The following is a 17,139-nucleotide window of genomic DNA, read 5'->3' on the forward strand; positions in this document are numbered from 1 at the left end:
TTAGGGCCAGTGCATGACTAGGATCCATGATCACTGTGCCCACCATATTCTTCTCAGTTAACTATCCATTAACCACTTCTGACCTGTAGGATTATGGGTGAAGTGATGTTGAGAAATGCCAAGAGGGAGGGAACGTCAAGCATCGTTGAGTCAAAGATCCTAGATGTGAGGCACACAAAGCTGAATTCAGATCCCAGATTTACTTTCTAACATGCTGACTATGAGACTTTCATCAAGGGTTTTAAACTTTGTGAACTTGGGTTTCCTAAAATGTAGAAGAAAAAAATGACATGTACCTATACAATTATTTTAAATATTCTATAAATGCATCTTAAAATGCTTTGCTCAAGTGACTGGCACATATTAGTAGTAGTAAATAACTATAATGTCAGATTTTTTAAAATGAGAAGCACAAAAAGGTACACTCGCTACTGATATTTGATAGGCAAATATTAATATTATGCAATTATTTATCCTATATATTTCTCCCTGCTTAGAAACACAGACTCTCTGGGTCAGAATGCACAATAAAGTTTAACTCAAACATCATTATTACAGCTGTGGGGCTTAGGGTTTTTTCCTTGTGATTTAACATTTTCCCCTATAGGACCCATATTGTTTTTCAGCAGTAATTTTTCATTTCTTTATTCCACAAATGAAGTAGTGAACAAAACACAACAAAATCCTATTTTACCAGCACACAGTACTCACTCTAACAGTAACTACACATTAACTCCATTTCCTTAAATATCTTGAAACATAACCCACCAGTGACACAAGGACCTATTAGGTGTGTGTTGAAAATACTAACCACATCAATATTGTTACCGTTATACCATTATCTAACACTGTTATCTAATATTACAGACATAATTTCAAATTTTATGTGGAAATATGTGTGAGATTAAGTTTTTATCATTAATCTTTTCAGAAACAAAACTAATATATAAGGAAATATATAATAATACATAGGGAAAAATTGTTCCAATGACTTTGAGATAACATTTTGTAAAATCATTTGCTAAAGGTTTATGAAATATTTAACACTTCATGTAGTAATATTCTTTAACCCTTGACTAATTTTTCTTGCTTTAATAGGTGTTTCTAACAATATGTACATAAATACAGAATCATCTTTTTTTTTTGTTTGTTTGGTCTCTTGTTGAAAATTATTCCTTCTAATTCAATTTACATTTCAGCCTTCACCATTGAATGGTGTGAAAACTATTATTAAATGTTAGGTAATTATAACTAGGAGGTTAGTAAAAAAAATCCTATGGGAGCAAATATATTTAAAATAAAAGGCCTACAACTGGTTTGCAATTAAAATGAAATCGGATGAAAAGGATTTACAAACCATGCATTACATAAATAAAAACATTCTAAAGTGCATTTCTATTAATACCACCCCATCCTTTAAGTATACTAAAGACATTATACCCAATGTCACAAATGGTGCAATTAGGAGAATAGGCACTGGGAGAGAAGATGGCTGACCTTCCTAGGAGTTTTTAATTGTTATTAGCTACCACTTATTATTATATATTTTAAGTTGGAAGTGGTGGTGATGGTGGTATGGATAGTGGTAGCTGTAGCGTCTGCTCAACTCATTGTGGAAAAAAAAATGAGAGAGTTGCAGAATAATTTGCTTAAGTACATTTCAATCATAAGAGGAAAACAACCCCCTCTTAAAAGTATGGACTTGGAGTAACCTGACTTCATAATGTTAATGAAAAGTGTCAAAGGTGTCCGGTGGTGCAGACAGAATCACCTGGAAGCATATGGTCTTCAGGTCCCTCTTTTTGACTTTAAATCACTGATGGAACATTGACAACATCAAAACTGTCAGCTATCAATCTACCATTTTCTGCCTTCCAGAGATGACAAGGAACTAGACCAGAGAGCTCTTCCTGCTGAAATAATAAACCATCCTCTCCATTATTAAGCTGACTGATTTGATTTGATTTGATAAGACAAGGAGAACACAAACGGAGGAGAGGGGAGAGGGAAAGAGAGAGTATCTTAAGCAGGATCCATGCTCAGTGCTGAGCCCAACGCAGAGCTTGATCCTATGACCTTGGGATCGCAACCTGAGCAGAAATCAAGAGATGGACACTCAGCTGACTGAGCCACCAAGGCACCCGTAGGCAGATTTTTAAAAGTAGGAAAAGTGACAATTAAGTACAAAGACTAAAGTGTCAATCACAATTATTGGATAAATACTTTTTTGAAAAGTTTGGAAAGATACTTATAAAGTAGAGAACACGTTGGAATTAGTTTAAGTCAAATCCTCTGCTTCTGGAGCCCGAGCCCCATTGTCATGTCTCTTTGGGCAAGATGAGGAAAGATAAATTGTGTAGAAAATATGATAGTCACCGTCTTTCCAACCTTATGTATTTGTAAATATATAGCAAATCCTATGAGAAAATTTATGATATATTACAGTTTTATATGAAGAGGTACTGATCTCATTCCCTCTCTCAATTTCATTATAAGCATAATAAGTACTTCCCTGTATCTTTGCATATCACTGATGTTAGGTTCATAGAAATTAAAAATAACATTAAAAAGTCTAGTCTTAGCCACACATTTTTTATGGTGCACTTCTCTTACGACACTTAATAAGTTTAAATATCTATCCCTTTCTCAAACTGTTCAGTAAGAAGAAACCATCAGCTAAAGCACTCAAGGGAATATTGTAAAAACACAGTTTCTACTTGATACCATTGTTTTGTTCTTATCTTAGTTTTTGCTTTGTTTGCTCCCATAAATCTCACTGTGCACAATATACACACTTTAACTATTTCAGGTAACCCAATGTTGCCTAATTTTCCCCATTTTTTCTTGGATACAGAAAATCAATTTTACACACACACACACACACACACACACACACACACATAATCTGAAATTACATTTCAGATTGCAACATAGAACAAGTTAATCATAAGTTAATGTCTATTCTTTTCAAAGTATTCCAAAAATCATGGAAATGGAAGAAAAACTTCCAAATTCATTCTATGAGACCGGCATTACTCTGATACAAAAACCAGATAAACGTCTCCACCAAAAAAAGGGAACTATAGGCCAATATCCCTGATGAATATGGATGCAAAAATTCTCAATAAAATACTCGCAAACAAAATCCAACAGCACATTAAAAGAATCATTCACCACTACCAAGTGGGATTTACTCCTGGGCTGCAAGGGTGGGGCAGTACTTTCAAATCAGTCAACGGTGAGCCATATGACCCTTCAATAAATCCATCTAACTTGATTTTTTTAATGCAACCTCTAAATAATGCAGACCAAACATACTGTGAATTATGTTTTGATTGTTTCTAGCAGATTCTTTTAAAAGTTAAATTGTTCTTTCTAACTGAAATTTCCAACTGAAAAACTTGAGATCTTACAGTAGTGTTTTGGAGGGAGAGGTTTAAGATTGGAGTACACATTTATGATATGTGGATATACACTTTCATTCCATTGTCTCCTATGTCACCAATGACATTTTATTTGTGAGGAGTAAAGTAGAAAGCTAAGGAAAAAAGAAAGCATGTTCAAAAAAAACCTTTATAAGATGTTGCAACAAAATAAATATTATCTAGGATAGCACCCATAAAAAAAGAAGTCCATAAATCCTCTGAAATGCCATCAGAAGGTGAAAATGATAAAAGAGGAAGAGCATAGAGAAAGACAAATACCATATAATTTCACCCATATGTGGAATTTAAGAAAAAAAATGAGCAAAGGGAAAAAAAGAAAGAGAGAGAAAGAGGCAAACCAAAAAATAGACTTATAACTATAGAGAACAAATTGATGGTTCCCAAAGGGGAGGGAGGTGGGGAGATGGGCTAAGTAGGTGACGGAGATTAAGGAGTGCACTTGTGATGAGCACCAGGTGTGGTATGGAAGTGTTGAATCACTATATTGTACACCTGAAACTAATATTACACTGTATGTTAACTGGAATTTAAATAAAAACTTAAAAAATAGAAGAACTTAGCAGATTGAGAGAAGAAAACATGTAACAACTTTACAAAAGTAGCATATATGGTGATCATGAGAAACACACTTTTTATTTTTTAAAATTAATTTTAATTTGTTGAATAGATAAAGCATTTTACATGATTCAAAAGTAAACATTATGTAGAAAGGCACACACAGAGAAGTCTTGTCTTAAATACTACCACTTCCTGTCTCTAACCACCAACTGCCTTCATGTGACCATTTTTCAATAACTTGAAAATATTTTTTTGCAAATTTTGTGTACCATATAATTCATCCTTTTCAAGGGTGCAATTTGAGTTCTTAGAAAATTTACTAAGATGCGCAACCAGGGCTATAATCTGTTTGAGAAGATTCCATCATCCCAACAAAATTCCTCATGGACATTTCAGTTAATCTAACCACTAATCTATCTCAAGCTACCACTAATCTACTTTTTGTCCCTATACCTTTGCCTTTTCTGAATATTTTATATAAATGGAATCATACAATATGCAATCTCTTAAGTCTCACTACTCTAAACACATTTATGAGGTTTATTCATGTTGTAGTATGCACCTGTAGTCCCTTCCTTTTATTGCTGTATAGTATTACATTGTGGGCATAATATCCCATTCTGTCTATGCATGCACCAGGTGATGGACACTTAGATTGTGACCAATTTGGGGCCATTTTGAATACTTCTATGAATATCCACATACAAGTTTTTGTGTGGATAAACGTTTTTATTTCTCTTGGATAGATACTTAAGAGGGGAAATGCTGTGTCATCCAGTGAATTTATGTTTAACATTTTGAGGGACTGCCAAAATGTTTTGTAAAGTGACTACAGCCTCTTATATTCCCACCTACAAAGTATGAGGATTTGCATTTCTCCTTATCCTTCCCAACATTTGTTATGTCACTTGTCCTTTAAATTATGATTATATTCATTCTAGTGCGTATGGAATTGTGGCTCATTGTGATTTTAATTTGCATTTCCCTAATGATTAATGATACTGAAAAAACTTTTCATGTGATTAATGTCCATTTGCACATCTTCTCTGGTGGAAAGTTACTAGGATCTTTTACTTATTTGTTAATTGGGCTGTTTCTTGATGAAATATACATTTTATTTGTATACTTTAGATACAAGTTCTTCATAGACTTTTGCAAATATTTTCTCTCAATCTGTTGCCTATCTTTTCATTTTCTTAATGGTGTTTTTTAAAACTAAATATTTCTGAATTTTCTTTTTTTTAAATATATTTTAATGTTTATTTATTTTTGAGACAGAGAGAGACAGAGCATGAATGGGGGAGGGTCAGAGAGAAAGGGAGACACAGAATCTGAAGGCTCCAGGCTCTGAGCTGTCAGCACAGAGCCCGACGCGGGGCTTGAACTCACGGACCATGAGATCATGACCTGAGCCAAAGTCGACGCTTAACCGACTGAGCCACCCAGGCGCCCCAATATTTCTGAATTTTCATGAGGTCACATTTATCAATTTTCTTTTCTTTTCTGAACATTGCTTTTGTGTCCTATCTAAGGAATATTTGTCTAACCCAAGGTCTCAAAGATTTTCTCCTATAGTTTTCTTGAAAAACTGTTTTTGTTTTAACTCTTACACTGGCTGACCCTTTTTATTAGTTTTTTGCCCTTCAAATGAGTGTGTGCACATGCACATACTTGCATACACATGCACGTGCACAGGGTCTGTAAACTTGTATAAATATATATATATATATATATATACATATATATATATATTACTAATTTCTCACTGTATTCACTATTAACTTATGTTACAAGTGAAGGTAACAAAACCATAGTAGTATTAGCAGTCCCTGTGAATATGTTCCCAGTAGAGGTCAGAGATATTTTTATATCACGTTACAGTTGTTGCATTTAACTCATAACATTTGTACATTTTAATACTCAAAATTAAAATGGTTATTGCTACACCTTAATTAATATGCTAATAAAGTAAATCTAACATTTTAATATTTTAAAAATATTTTAAATTATATTTTAATATATTTGGTTTCCTTTGTAATACTATTATTTTACATTATGAATAAATTTATACTATTTTTCTAAAATGAGGTCCATGGATCCAATTGTGAAAGGGGCCTTAGCAAGAACAAAAGTCTAAGATCTTCTATAAAGATGTCTTTTAAAGATATTTTCTGCTATTTTCTATTGTTGAAATGTCTCATTTTCCTGTATGATCAGCAACAATGATATATAGAAGGGAATGAAAGATTTTGGCAGAAAAATTGAAATTTTTAGTCAAGACTGCTAGCCTTTGTTGGTGTAGTAAAGTTCAACTTCTTTCATTCAAATACTGTTTGAATGTAGGAGGGAGTTGGTGTGTGTTCTGACCTTATGGGTTTTGTTTGTTTGCTTGTTTGTTTCTGCAGAATAGTTAATGTCTTCTTCTTCTTTCATATACTTATCTTAAAGTCTGAACAGGCACCTCCTGTTTTCCAGCTGCCTCTCTTCTCTCCTTAAGGGAAACATTCGTGAGGCTGCTACCTCTGACCCTGTACATTTCCAAGCCCCCTTTTTGTTCCTTAGCAGCCAATGCTTTGATCTACCCAGCACCAGGACTTTGGAGAGATTTTGTGTTAACTATTCCTAGGCTGAATCTTTATCTGTACTTTTAGTGGTGCAATTTCTGTTGAATCTTTGTGACAGTTTGGGTTTTTCTAGATTCGTATAATTAAACTTTTTTTGTTTTGTTTTGTCTTCTAGTGAATTTGCATGCACAGGTTATGGGTTATTTTATTTGCTGTCATAGTTGATGTGTATGGAGATTTCCTTCCTCCTATCCTTTTCCTCTCACCTTTGTGCCTCTCCTCCCACTCTTTCCCCTTTTTTTTTCTTTTGATAATATGTGAAGAGATTTGAATTTAGGTGGTTGTCATCACCTTTGGGATATAAGAACATTCAACTTAAGAATATGTTCTTGGGGCGCCTGGGTGGCGCAGTCGGTTAAGCGTCCGACTTCAGCCAGGTCACGATCTCGCAGTCCGTGAGTTCGAGCCCCACGTCAGGCTCTGGGCTGATGGCTCGGAGCCTGGAGCCTGTTTCCGATTCTGTGTCTCCCTCTCTCTCTGCCCCTCCCCCGTTCATGCTCTGTCTCTCTCTGTCCCAAAAATAAATAAACGTTGAAAAAAAAATTTCAAAAAAAAAAAAAGAATATGTTCTTAATTACATTACTACTTCTGAATACAGTGCCTAACATATAGGGGTTGTTTAATAAATGTTAACCAGATAAATTCATCTAAAGAATTCTGTAACTGGGGTGCCTGGGTGGCTCAGTCAGTTAAGCTTCCAACTCTTGATTTCGGCTTAGGTCATGATCTCACAATTTGTGAGTTAGAGCCCCATGTGGGGCTCTGAGCTGACAGCACAGAGCATGCTTGGTATTCTCTCTTTCCCTCTCTCTCTGACCCTCCCCAGCTAATGTTCTCCTTATTTCTCTCAAAATAAATAAAATCTTTAAAAAGGAAGAACTCTGCAGCTAGCATCCCAATCAATAAGAACAAAACTTCAATGACTCATCTTACCTAAAATGGAAGCCTCCACAAAAAAACGGAACCCCATTTTTTTTGCTATGACATTTTAGTACTTTTAGAACATTATTCAGTTGTATTAAATGAATTTACATTCAAGTCCTCTTCTTTACAAACCTCCATTGCACTTAAAATAGTCGATACATTTTCCTCTATATGAGGTATATTTATTTCTTCCAATTTCTTCTCAAAACTCTCCTTCCAGAAAAATAATCCTTCTCCACTACTGTTATTTATATTTTACCATTTGCTAGGTGTCAGGTTAGGTTTCAGTTCTTGAAATTTCCACTAACCTTCACATATTCCTTTGGTATTTCTTCCTTTTCACAATTTGAGCAAAACTTAATGCTAAAATTTCCCACCTGGAAATTAGTCTTTATGATGATAGTTTATGATCTCCACAGGCCCTCCACTGCCAAAGCAAACCTTCACTGGACATGTGACATCTCTCAACAAACTAAGGAAGACCTAGGACTAAATCATGACCTTTATAAGGTAGTTCATTTAAACCTCAGTGTATTAAGTCACACACACAAGTCTTGTGTTTAATCATCTAAAAAATACATCATTTTCAGGGTGCCTGGGTGGATCAGTCAGTTAAGCATCTGACTCTTGATTTCGACTCGTCATGATCTCATGGTTTGTGGGATTGAGCCCCCTGTCGGGCTCTGTACTGACACTGCGGAACCTGCTTAGGATTCTCTCTCTCACTTTCTCTCTGCCCCTCCCCTGCATGTGCGTGCTCTCTCTCTCTCTCAAAAATAAACTTAGAAAAGTAAATAAACACATAAAACATACAGCATTTTCAAAGCCAGTATAGCCCAAAAGCTATGTTGTGGTGGCAAATGGAGTGTCCCTCTATTTCACGTTTAAATAGTTTGAGTATGATAAAAACAATATTCTCTTTACACGTATGTTGCTTGGATTCTGAAGCTTTTGCCCATTAACTTCAACCATCACTGAATACTGTTTCACCTATTTCATGTATCCTCACCTTCTGGGTTTGAATTGCATTTATATATCTCCCACACTGAAAATAAGTGGAAAGTATAGACAAAATAGGCACATCTTCCAACTGTGAACATAAAGATTGAGAAGCTAAGAAGCCGAACAAGATTTCTACACATTCTTCAGCTTTAGGGCACAATTGGAGCTGCAGCCACCCCATGTGGGAAGAGCTCTGGCGAATATCCAGGCTCTTCACTGGAACACACAGAAAGCTACCACCTGGGAGTAACATTATACAGAAATTATACCAGACCTCACAATGAGTGCTATCCAACTTTGAATCACTGAACTCCAAGATTCAGTTGTTATGGAATTGATAGATATGTTTGAATAACTGCCTTCCAGAAGCAAACTAAATCCTCTCTAAAGGAAGATACATATTCCAGAGTCTCAAACTCTCTCCCTACATTTTTTTACAAAACCAGGTAAGATAACCACATGTATGAATGATAAGTCATGATTGAATAAAAACTTACAAGGAGGTGATAAAAATGGCCCAACAGGGGATATAAAAACTTGATCAGGGGTGGATTTTTAAAACTTTTGATTAATTTTTTAATAAAAGATAATAGCAGAGAAATTTTTAAAGACAATTAAAGTTCATGGGCAAAAGATTTAGAACCAAAGAAGGATAAATGTGAAATACAGTTAAGTACATCTCACTAAAAGCACTGAATATTAAGGAAAAACAAGAGGGGAGGTGAGATCCAGAAAAGTATCTCAAAACCATATATCCCTATGGCTAAGGAGGAGCACTTTCATTATTGGGTCTTCTTACTAGTGAACTATTTTTTTTAATGTTTATTTATTTTGAGAGAGAGAGAGAGCTTATGTGTGAGTCAGGGAGGAACAGAGAGAAGGAGGGAGAGAATCCCAAGCAGGCTCCATGTTGTCAGTGCAGAGCCTGACAAAGGGCTGGATTCCAGGAACCATGAGATCGAGAGTCAGACGCTTAACCAATTGAGCCACCCAGGTGCTCCACTGGCGAACTTCTTAAAACTTTCTATGCATTTATTCATATAAATTTCTGGGCCTTAAATGAGGCTCTTATATTCACATAAGGGTTTCAGCCTCATGTGAATGAGCCCAAGGCTTTCTTCTTTTTACCAGATAAGCAACAAAACCTGAGCACCTAATTAAATATAAACCAAACGATGAGGAGGAATTTTATGGTGATAAAATAGGCTAAATTTTGTGAGCGTTAGTTACTACGTGGCAAATAACCTTTCTACATGGCTCAGAGTTTATTCCATTTAATACACACACACACACACACACACACACACACACACACACACACACACCAAGAAAATCCTAAGTAAAATTCTATGAATTTCTTCATTAAAGAAGGAAATTAAAAATTTAAGTTAGGAAGGAAATTAAAAATAAATTGCTTGAGCATATACTAATGGTATGAGTTGGAGTCACTGTTTGAAACCAATATTTCACAGTCCACATTTTTAACCAACATGCCATATCATTTACTTAATTTCAAGATGGCCTTGAAAACTCAATTCAATATTATGCAAAAGACATCTAAGTAATAGGAAAGAATAGAATTAGATGTGAGGTACATCCATGTATCATCTGATTACAAATCTGAAAATTATCTTATCCCCATATATACTATAGAGATGATATGACACTAGTTACTAATTCTTTTACTTCATTTCTCTGCCTGTAGTTTATTTCCTTTTGTCAACCACTTGAAGGTTTTCAATAAAGCAAAATAATATATTTTAAGGGATTACATGTCAATAAAATTTGATAAAATAAAACAGTGAACATAATCAACATACATTTCCTAAAAGCATTACATTTTTTGTTGACGTTGTAAATTAATCTTAATTTTTTACCATTATTAACCATGAAAACAATAAATAAATAATTGGTTTTATGAAAGAAACCAAGTAAAATAAAAAAAATTGTTACAGGTGAGGAATGCCATATGTGAAGTGACAGTTCACTGTGGGACAGGGCTTTAATTGCTTTCTTAATGTACTTGGTTCTGCCTGTGTTATAAAGGACATATGGCGCATTTCCCTGGGAATGAGAACTGTTTTAGGATTTTTATTATTTTTCAATAGAATTCAGAATTTAAATGTGAGCTTTCCTCAATTTAATCCATTGTACAATTGACATTCTATTTTCTTGTGACTTTTTAAACCAAAGGAATCACCATCTAAGATGTTGGCATTCAGAGTCATCAAAGGTTAATGTCCTTTTGCAAAGTCACAAAGCAATCATTTTGTAAATTTTGTCCTTCCAAAGATTTCTAACTAAATCTGAAGATGAAAATGCCTTCTTCAGTGTTATCAGCAGAGTAGATTGTTCTCCTGCCAATGTTTGTCATTTAAAATATTATTTCGTCAACACTGAAAGTCAATTTTTCTAAAGCCCTAAGACCAGGCAAAGTTAGTAAGTGTTTTCACTCTCATTCTATGAGTGAAATGAAATATGCCAAGAGTCATTTTGGGTGCTTTCACTTCATGTTTTGTTTTGGAATTTACGTATAAATTGGCAATTAATTCATAGGAAACAAAATAGTTTTCTTTGAAATGCAAATTTCTATAAGCTATAAGGTTGTGAGAGATTAGTCCTATTTAAAATGTATGAGAAATTTCCAGCACATCATTATTATTTCTCACAGGACCGTCTTGGAATTTAATATAATTTTTTTAAATCTGTGCACAAGGGTATGCCTATAGATTTGGAGTCAGAAGACATACTTCCAAATCATTGCTCATTACAACCTAATTTCATTCTATTCAGCAATATAATTAACCCACCTAAGCATCAAATCTTTTATCATAAAATGGAGGGTAATATAAAACTTATCCAATAGAGTTGTTGTATAGATTAAATGGGATATTGTATTTTAATGTTTTTTTTGAATAAGAAAACAAATCTGTACAAATTTTAATTACAAATTCAATAGCCTATGACCCAAGTGCCCTAAGACATCATCCCAAATAACTCAGTAGCAGAAGCCAGGTTTGTATAGTGTTCTCTTGATGTAAATTTTCAATGCTTTTCAAAGCCTGTATGATTTTTTGCTTCCAGGTTTCAAGAAGAAATTTTGTGTCTAAACTCAACTTCCCTGAGGTTAAAATGCTTTGGCTATTTCCTTGGATTGACTGAGGAAATGATATGGGGGGAAAATGCATGATGGAAAAATTCAAATGATTATCTCAATTGTGTATCTTGCAAATTATCTTTACATATTTATGAAAAGCAGTATCATAATTACACTTTTCATTATATTGAATTGTTTCAGCAACCATTTTGAATATATTGCCTTTCTTTAACTTCATATCCATGATTTTTGCAATCAATCATACATTTTCCCTATCTTACTGACATCCAAACTATTATTTCTGCAATTTCTCAGGAACCAGATGCAACTCTGAATCCATGCTATTAATGTGGAAGTGAGGGATATAAACCACCACCAAGGTAAAGCAGATGATGAGCTTAGATTTTCCTCAGTGTGCTGATCTTTAAATGAATTGCAGTTTTGGTATTAATAATTATCTCCATTAGTTACCATCTCTATAAATTTGCTTTACACAGTTGGCCCTAGTCTTGGAGTAATATAGGACAAATAAATCCTATTTCCACTGCTGATATTCACAGGAGTCATACATTAACCATACACATGCATTATATAAAATGTGTGTGTGTGTGTGTGTGTGTGTGTGTGTGTGTGTGTGAATAGCCAAGAAAATAATGCTGAGCTAAACACCCTTAGAGTCAAATGCAAGCATGTATTTGCAAAGCCTCACTTAGTGACGGGAGATACTATTTGAACCAATAAGCTAAGGATAAGGTCTGATGCCTCTGAGACCAGAAAAACCATACTTAAAGAAATGTGGGTCCCTAGGGGCACCCGGGTAGCTCAGTTGGTTAAGTATCTGACTTTGGCTCAGGTCATGATCTCACGGGTTGTGGGTTTGAGCCCCACATCAGGCTTTGTGCTGACAGCTTGGAACCTAGAGCCTGCTTCGGATTCGGTGTCTCCCTCTATCTCTGCCCCTCCGCCCCCTCTCAAAAATAAATAAACATTAATTTTTTTAAAGGAAATGTATCTCTTAAAAGTGTTAGTTGGGGGGCGCCTGGGTGGCGCAGTCGGTTAAGCGTCCGACTTCAGCCAGGTCACGATCTCATGGTCCGTGAGTTCGAGCCCCGCGTCGGGCTCTGGGCTGATGGCTCAGAGCCTGGAGCCTGTTTCTGATTCTGTGTCTCCCTCTCTCTCTGCCCCTCCCCCGTTCATGCTCTGTCTCTCTCTGTCGCAAAAATAAATAAACGTTGAAAAAGAAATTAAAAAAAAAAGTGTTAGTTGGATGTGGCTAGTGAGTAGTCAAAGCAGTAGATCAAGGTGAGACTGAAGAGGGAAGAAGGAGGGCAGACATAGCTCACCACATATTTTCAACTCTGAGAAAGGGAGTTGGGGCGCCTGGGTGGCGCAGTCGGTTAAGCGTCCGACTTCAGCCAGGTCACGATCTCGCGGTCCGGGAGTTCGAGCCCCGCGTCAGGCTCTGGGCTGATGGCTCGGAGCCTGGAGCCTGTTTCCGATTCTGTGTCTCCCTCTCTCTCTGCCCCTCCCCCGTTCATGCTCTGTCTCTCTCTGTCCCAAAAATAAACGTTGAAAAAAAAAAATTAAAAAAAAAAAAAAAAGGGAGTTGTTTTGGAGGAGGGAAAATGGAGCTGTAGTTCTGGAAGACGAAGTTTTTATTCAGACAACACTGATAGATATCTGGAGCAATGTGGAGATGCTGTAAGGGGTGAAGGTTTTCATTATTTTTCTTTTGGGCTGCTACTTTTGTTTTCTAAGCATCATTTTTGAACAATGTAGGGTGGTTGACCGTGTTCCTACTTTAGGGTTATCTCTTTCGTTACTGGAATATAACATAGCATGTGGTATTCTATACCTCATTGTAGCCCATGCTCATATCCTTATCCTTTTTTCTTGGTTTTCCCCTTTGCAGAGTGGCTTTGCATGTTTTCAGAGCTTGTGGTGGGAATATACACTCACTGGTGATATAGATGTTATCCTAACAATAGTCACAACAGAGACACATCTCTGAAATTGGGTCCAAGATCAGCTTGTTGTTTCAGCCATCTGCCTGCCCTGAAGTGAAATGGCATATCAAGAGTCTCCAAGAAAGAGAAACATGCCTCTGAAACACTTTGCTCTACTGAAACATTGTCTTGAAAAAGGGAATACCTATTAGGGAGGTCACAGAATCTCTGTATTTCTAGAAACAAACTTTGATGCCAAGAAAAACACCAAACAATGTTAAAAGAGACTTTTCCGGTGAGAAAGCTTTGCCAGTGCCAACCAGTACTTAAGACACTCAGAAAAGATGCCAGAATATATACCATCAAAGAACCCAAAGCATTTTCCTTCAACCTTCTCAGAAGATCATGGCCATGACCCAAAAATAGTCTCTTGTAAATTTAATTTCCATTTGAGAATTTCACATTTGCAAACTTCATTACATGCCTCTACTGTAGTTTCAAGATAGTCTGAGTAAATGAAATAGCTTCCTGTGTCTATGAAAGAATCTTAATGCTAAAGATTTTAAAAATATAGGAGAAATATTCACCGTACCCTTATCCACATGCTTATCACTTCTATCTATACATGGGCACAGCCCAACCATGCTCACTGTAACACCACTCTCCAGCTCAGTGGTGCTTCCGGACCCTCATGGGGAACAGACCAGCTGCTGATAGCAATGCCTCCTCCAAAACTCAATTCAAGCATATTTTGTTAGCACATTTCCCTGCACAGTGACCACTGGGATACTGGAAAATTTAAATGAACTCTTTCTCATTAAAATTGTAGAAACTTTGTCCTATAATCTTATAATCACCACAACGGTTTAACTGTTAGGTTGCTTTATTTATTTCATATTTATAAATTGCATTATGTCAAAACAATTTTTTGCTTATATTCCAATCCTAAGGTGAATCCATGCCAATCCATCCCAAACTTTGAAATAGTACAAACTATCCTATAGTATGCATGGAAATAATTTTCCAGGTTAAGCTTATTTGTTTGCCCTGATGGGAGATGATAATAATCTTAATGTGGAACAGAAACATCTACATTTGCACCAATTCTAATTCTAATCTTTGTAGCCAATAAAAATGATCACATCCATTTTGTATATGATAACTCTTAATTATACTTATAAATGTTTAATCTTTCTCCCTATAGGTCTAACATGCTCTCTTCTCCAAATATTTCATTAGTTACTACTTTCACTTCGATTCTCACGGCTATTTTTCTGTTCCCCTTCCAGGGCACAACTCTCAGAATGAAATGTAATGAAACTATTTCCTTTTCTTTTCCTCCAAGGTATCCTAACTGATGCAGGGCACTTCGTAGGTGCTTAATAAACTTTGGGATTTTCTTTACTGGAAACATGATTACATTTAGAAAACCATTGCATTAAGACCAAGTGACAGAATATGCATATATTGTTTGCTCTGTACTCAAAAGTAGATGTCTATACCATGCATGTCTATCTTCCATCTCCTTATGTGCCCTTCTCCAATATATTCATTTGCTTATTAAATACATAGTTTGAAGCACAAACCTCCTAGAGATTTTGGTCATGTTGTTTTATAGTGTTTGATGTACTTTTAAGACTGATTTTGCTACGTGGAAAGGAAAGATAGAAGCAATAATACATAACCACCCCTGCAAGGGAAGATATCTTACATCAATGACCATCTATGACATTGTCTGGCTCCTTGGGCAACATACAAATTGTCACAAAATTTACTTGTGACATTACACAATATTTGTAATCGAGAGTCCCCACTTCCTGAACCCAAACATACTCTCTGCCTCACATTTTAATATACAATTTTGACACCATATCTGTATGCTTGAAATGAATAATTCATTTCCCTGATAGGTCTGGCAGAATGTTGGAAAGAGGGTACTCTCAAGAAATTAAAATTTGTATCAAGAAAAAAATTCCAGAGTTTGAAGTTCAAAAGATAATGTGGAATGAAGCAAGTGTTAGATAGGGAGATGAGAGAAATGTGAATGTGTAACAATGAGTTTTGAAAGATATACTCACAAAAATATTAGTTACTATGGCATCCCTAGTGCAATATTTAGACTTTATAACTGACTTTAAAGTGTGGCATCATATAAAGACATACATAATTTAACTCCCAGATCCACTCTATTCTTATGATCAAAAAAGCCTTAAAATCTTGTATTTTGATTGATGTGAAGAAAAAACAAACAGCAAGAATATAGCTTATGGTACTGAAGTTACTTAAAATAAAATGGGATTATGTGAAATAATATGTACCAAGAATCTTTACAAGTAAAGTGTCTTAAAAATGTAAGGTATCATAATCACATATGACAGGGAGAATGGCCTTGCATATGTCTCTCAGTTGTGGTCAGTCACTGGACGTAGTATCTTTCTGAAGGCTATAATAATTTCATAGCAGGATGGACTTTTATCCCACAAAAGTGTTGTTTTAGTATATCCTCCAAAGCTTTTCCAGCTATTTCCATTTAGGCAATGCTTTGTCTCAGTATCTTTGATATTTTAGGAGTTTACTTTTTTCCAATGTGATTCACATTCCAAAGAACATGAATAATTCAATAGTGACAACATTTGAGTTTCCAATTCTCATTATTTTTTTTCAATATATGAAATTTATTGTCAAATTGGTTTCCATACAACACCCAGTGCTCATCCCAAAGGGTGCCCTCCTCAATACCCATCACCCACCCTCCACTCCCTCCCACCCCCATCAACCCTCAGTTTGTTCTCAGTTTTTAAGAGACTCTTATGCTTTCGCTCTCTCCCACTCTAACCCCTTTTGTTTTTTCCAATTCTCATTATTTTTTAAGGTTGCATGGTATTCCATCATGTAGATATGCCACATTTATTCAACCCATTTCTTATGTATGGGCATTAAAGGTGATTTCCGAAATTTTGCAATTATAAGCAATGCTGCAATGAATAAAGAGCCTATTAAATTTATACATATCGTTGGAAATATGCTGTCAGAATAAATTATCTGAAGTAGAATTACTGAGCCAAAAGACATTAGTTCACTCCTCTATTTGAAATGTATTCTTACATATGCAATGAGGTATGGATCAAATTTTATATTTTTCCAAAGAGATACCCAGTCTACTATATATGCCAACACAAAGTCTATTTTTATATTAGTAAATTTATTTGTCTTTTTACTACATTTCTGTTTATACTTGGCTCAATTTCTTGACCTCTTATCTATGCACCAGTGTTTCTAGTTATGTACTCGTTACCACACATAAATACAGAAGTTTTATAGTATATTTTAGCATATGGTAAGCTTCCAATTCTTGTATATCATTTTTACATGAATTTTAGAATGAAAATAGCTAGCTCCACAAAATAGCTTTTGAATGTATTTGGTTTCATTAAACATATAAATTACTTATGGAAAACTAATATATTTATGATGGTGAATTTTCCCATCCAAGTACTAGTAATGCTTTTCTATTTGTTCAAGTTACTTTTATTTATATCTTT

The sequence above is a fragment of the Lynx canadensis genome, chromosome B2 (assembly GCF_007474595.2).
Source record: "Lynx canadensis isolate LIC74 chromosome B2, mLynCan4.pri.v2, whole genome shotgun sequence".
Taxonomy (NCBI): domain Eukaryota; kingdom Metazoa; phylum Chordata; class Mammalia; order Carnivora; family Felidae; genus Lynx; species Lynx canadensis.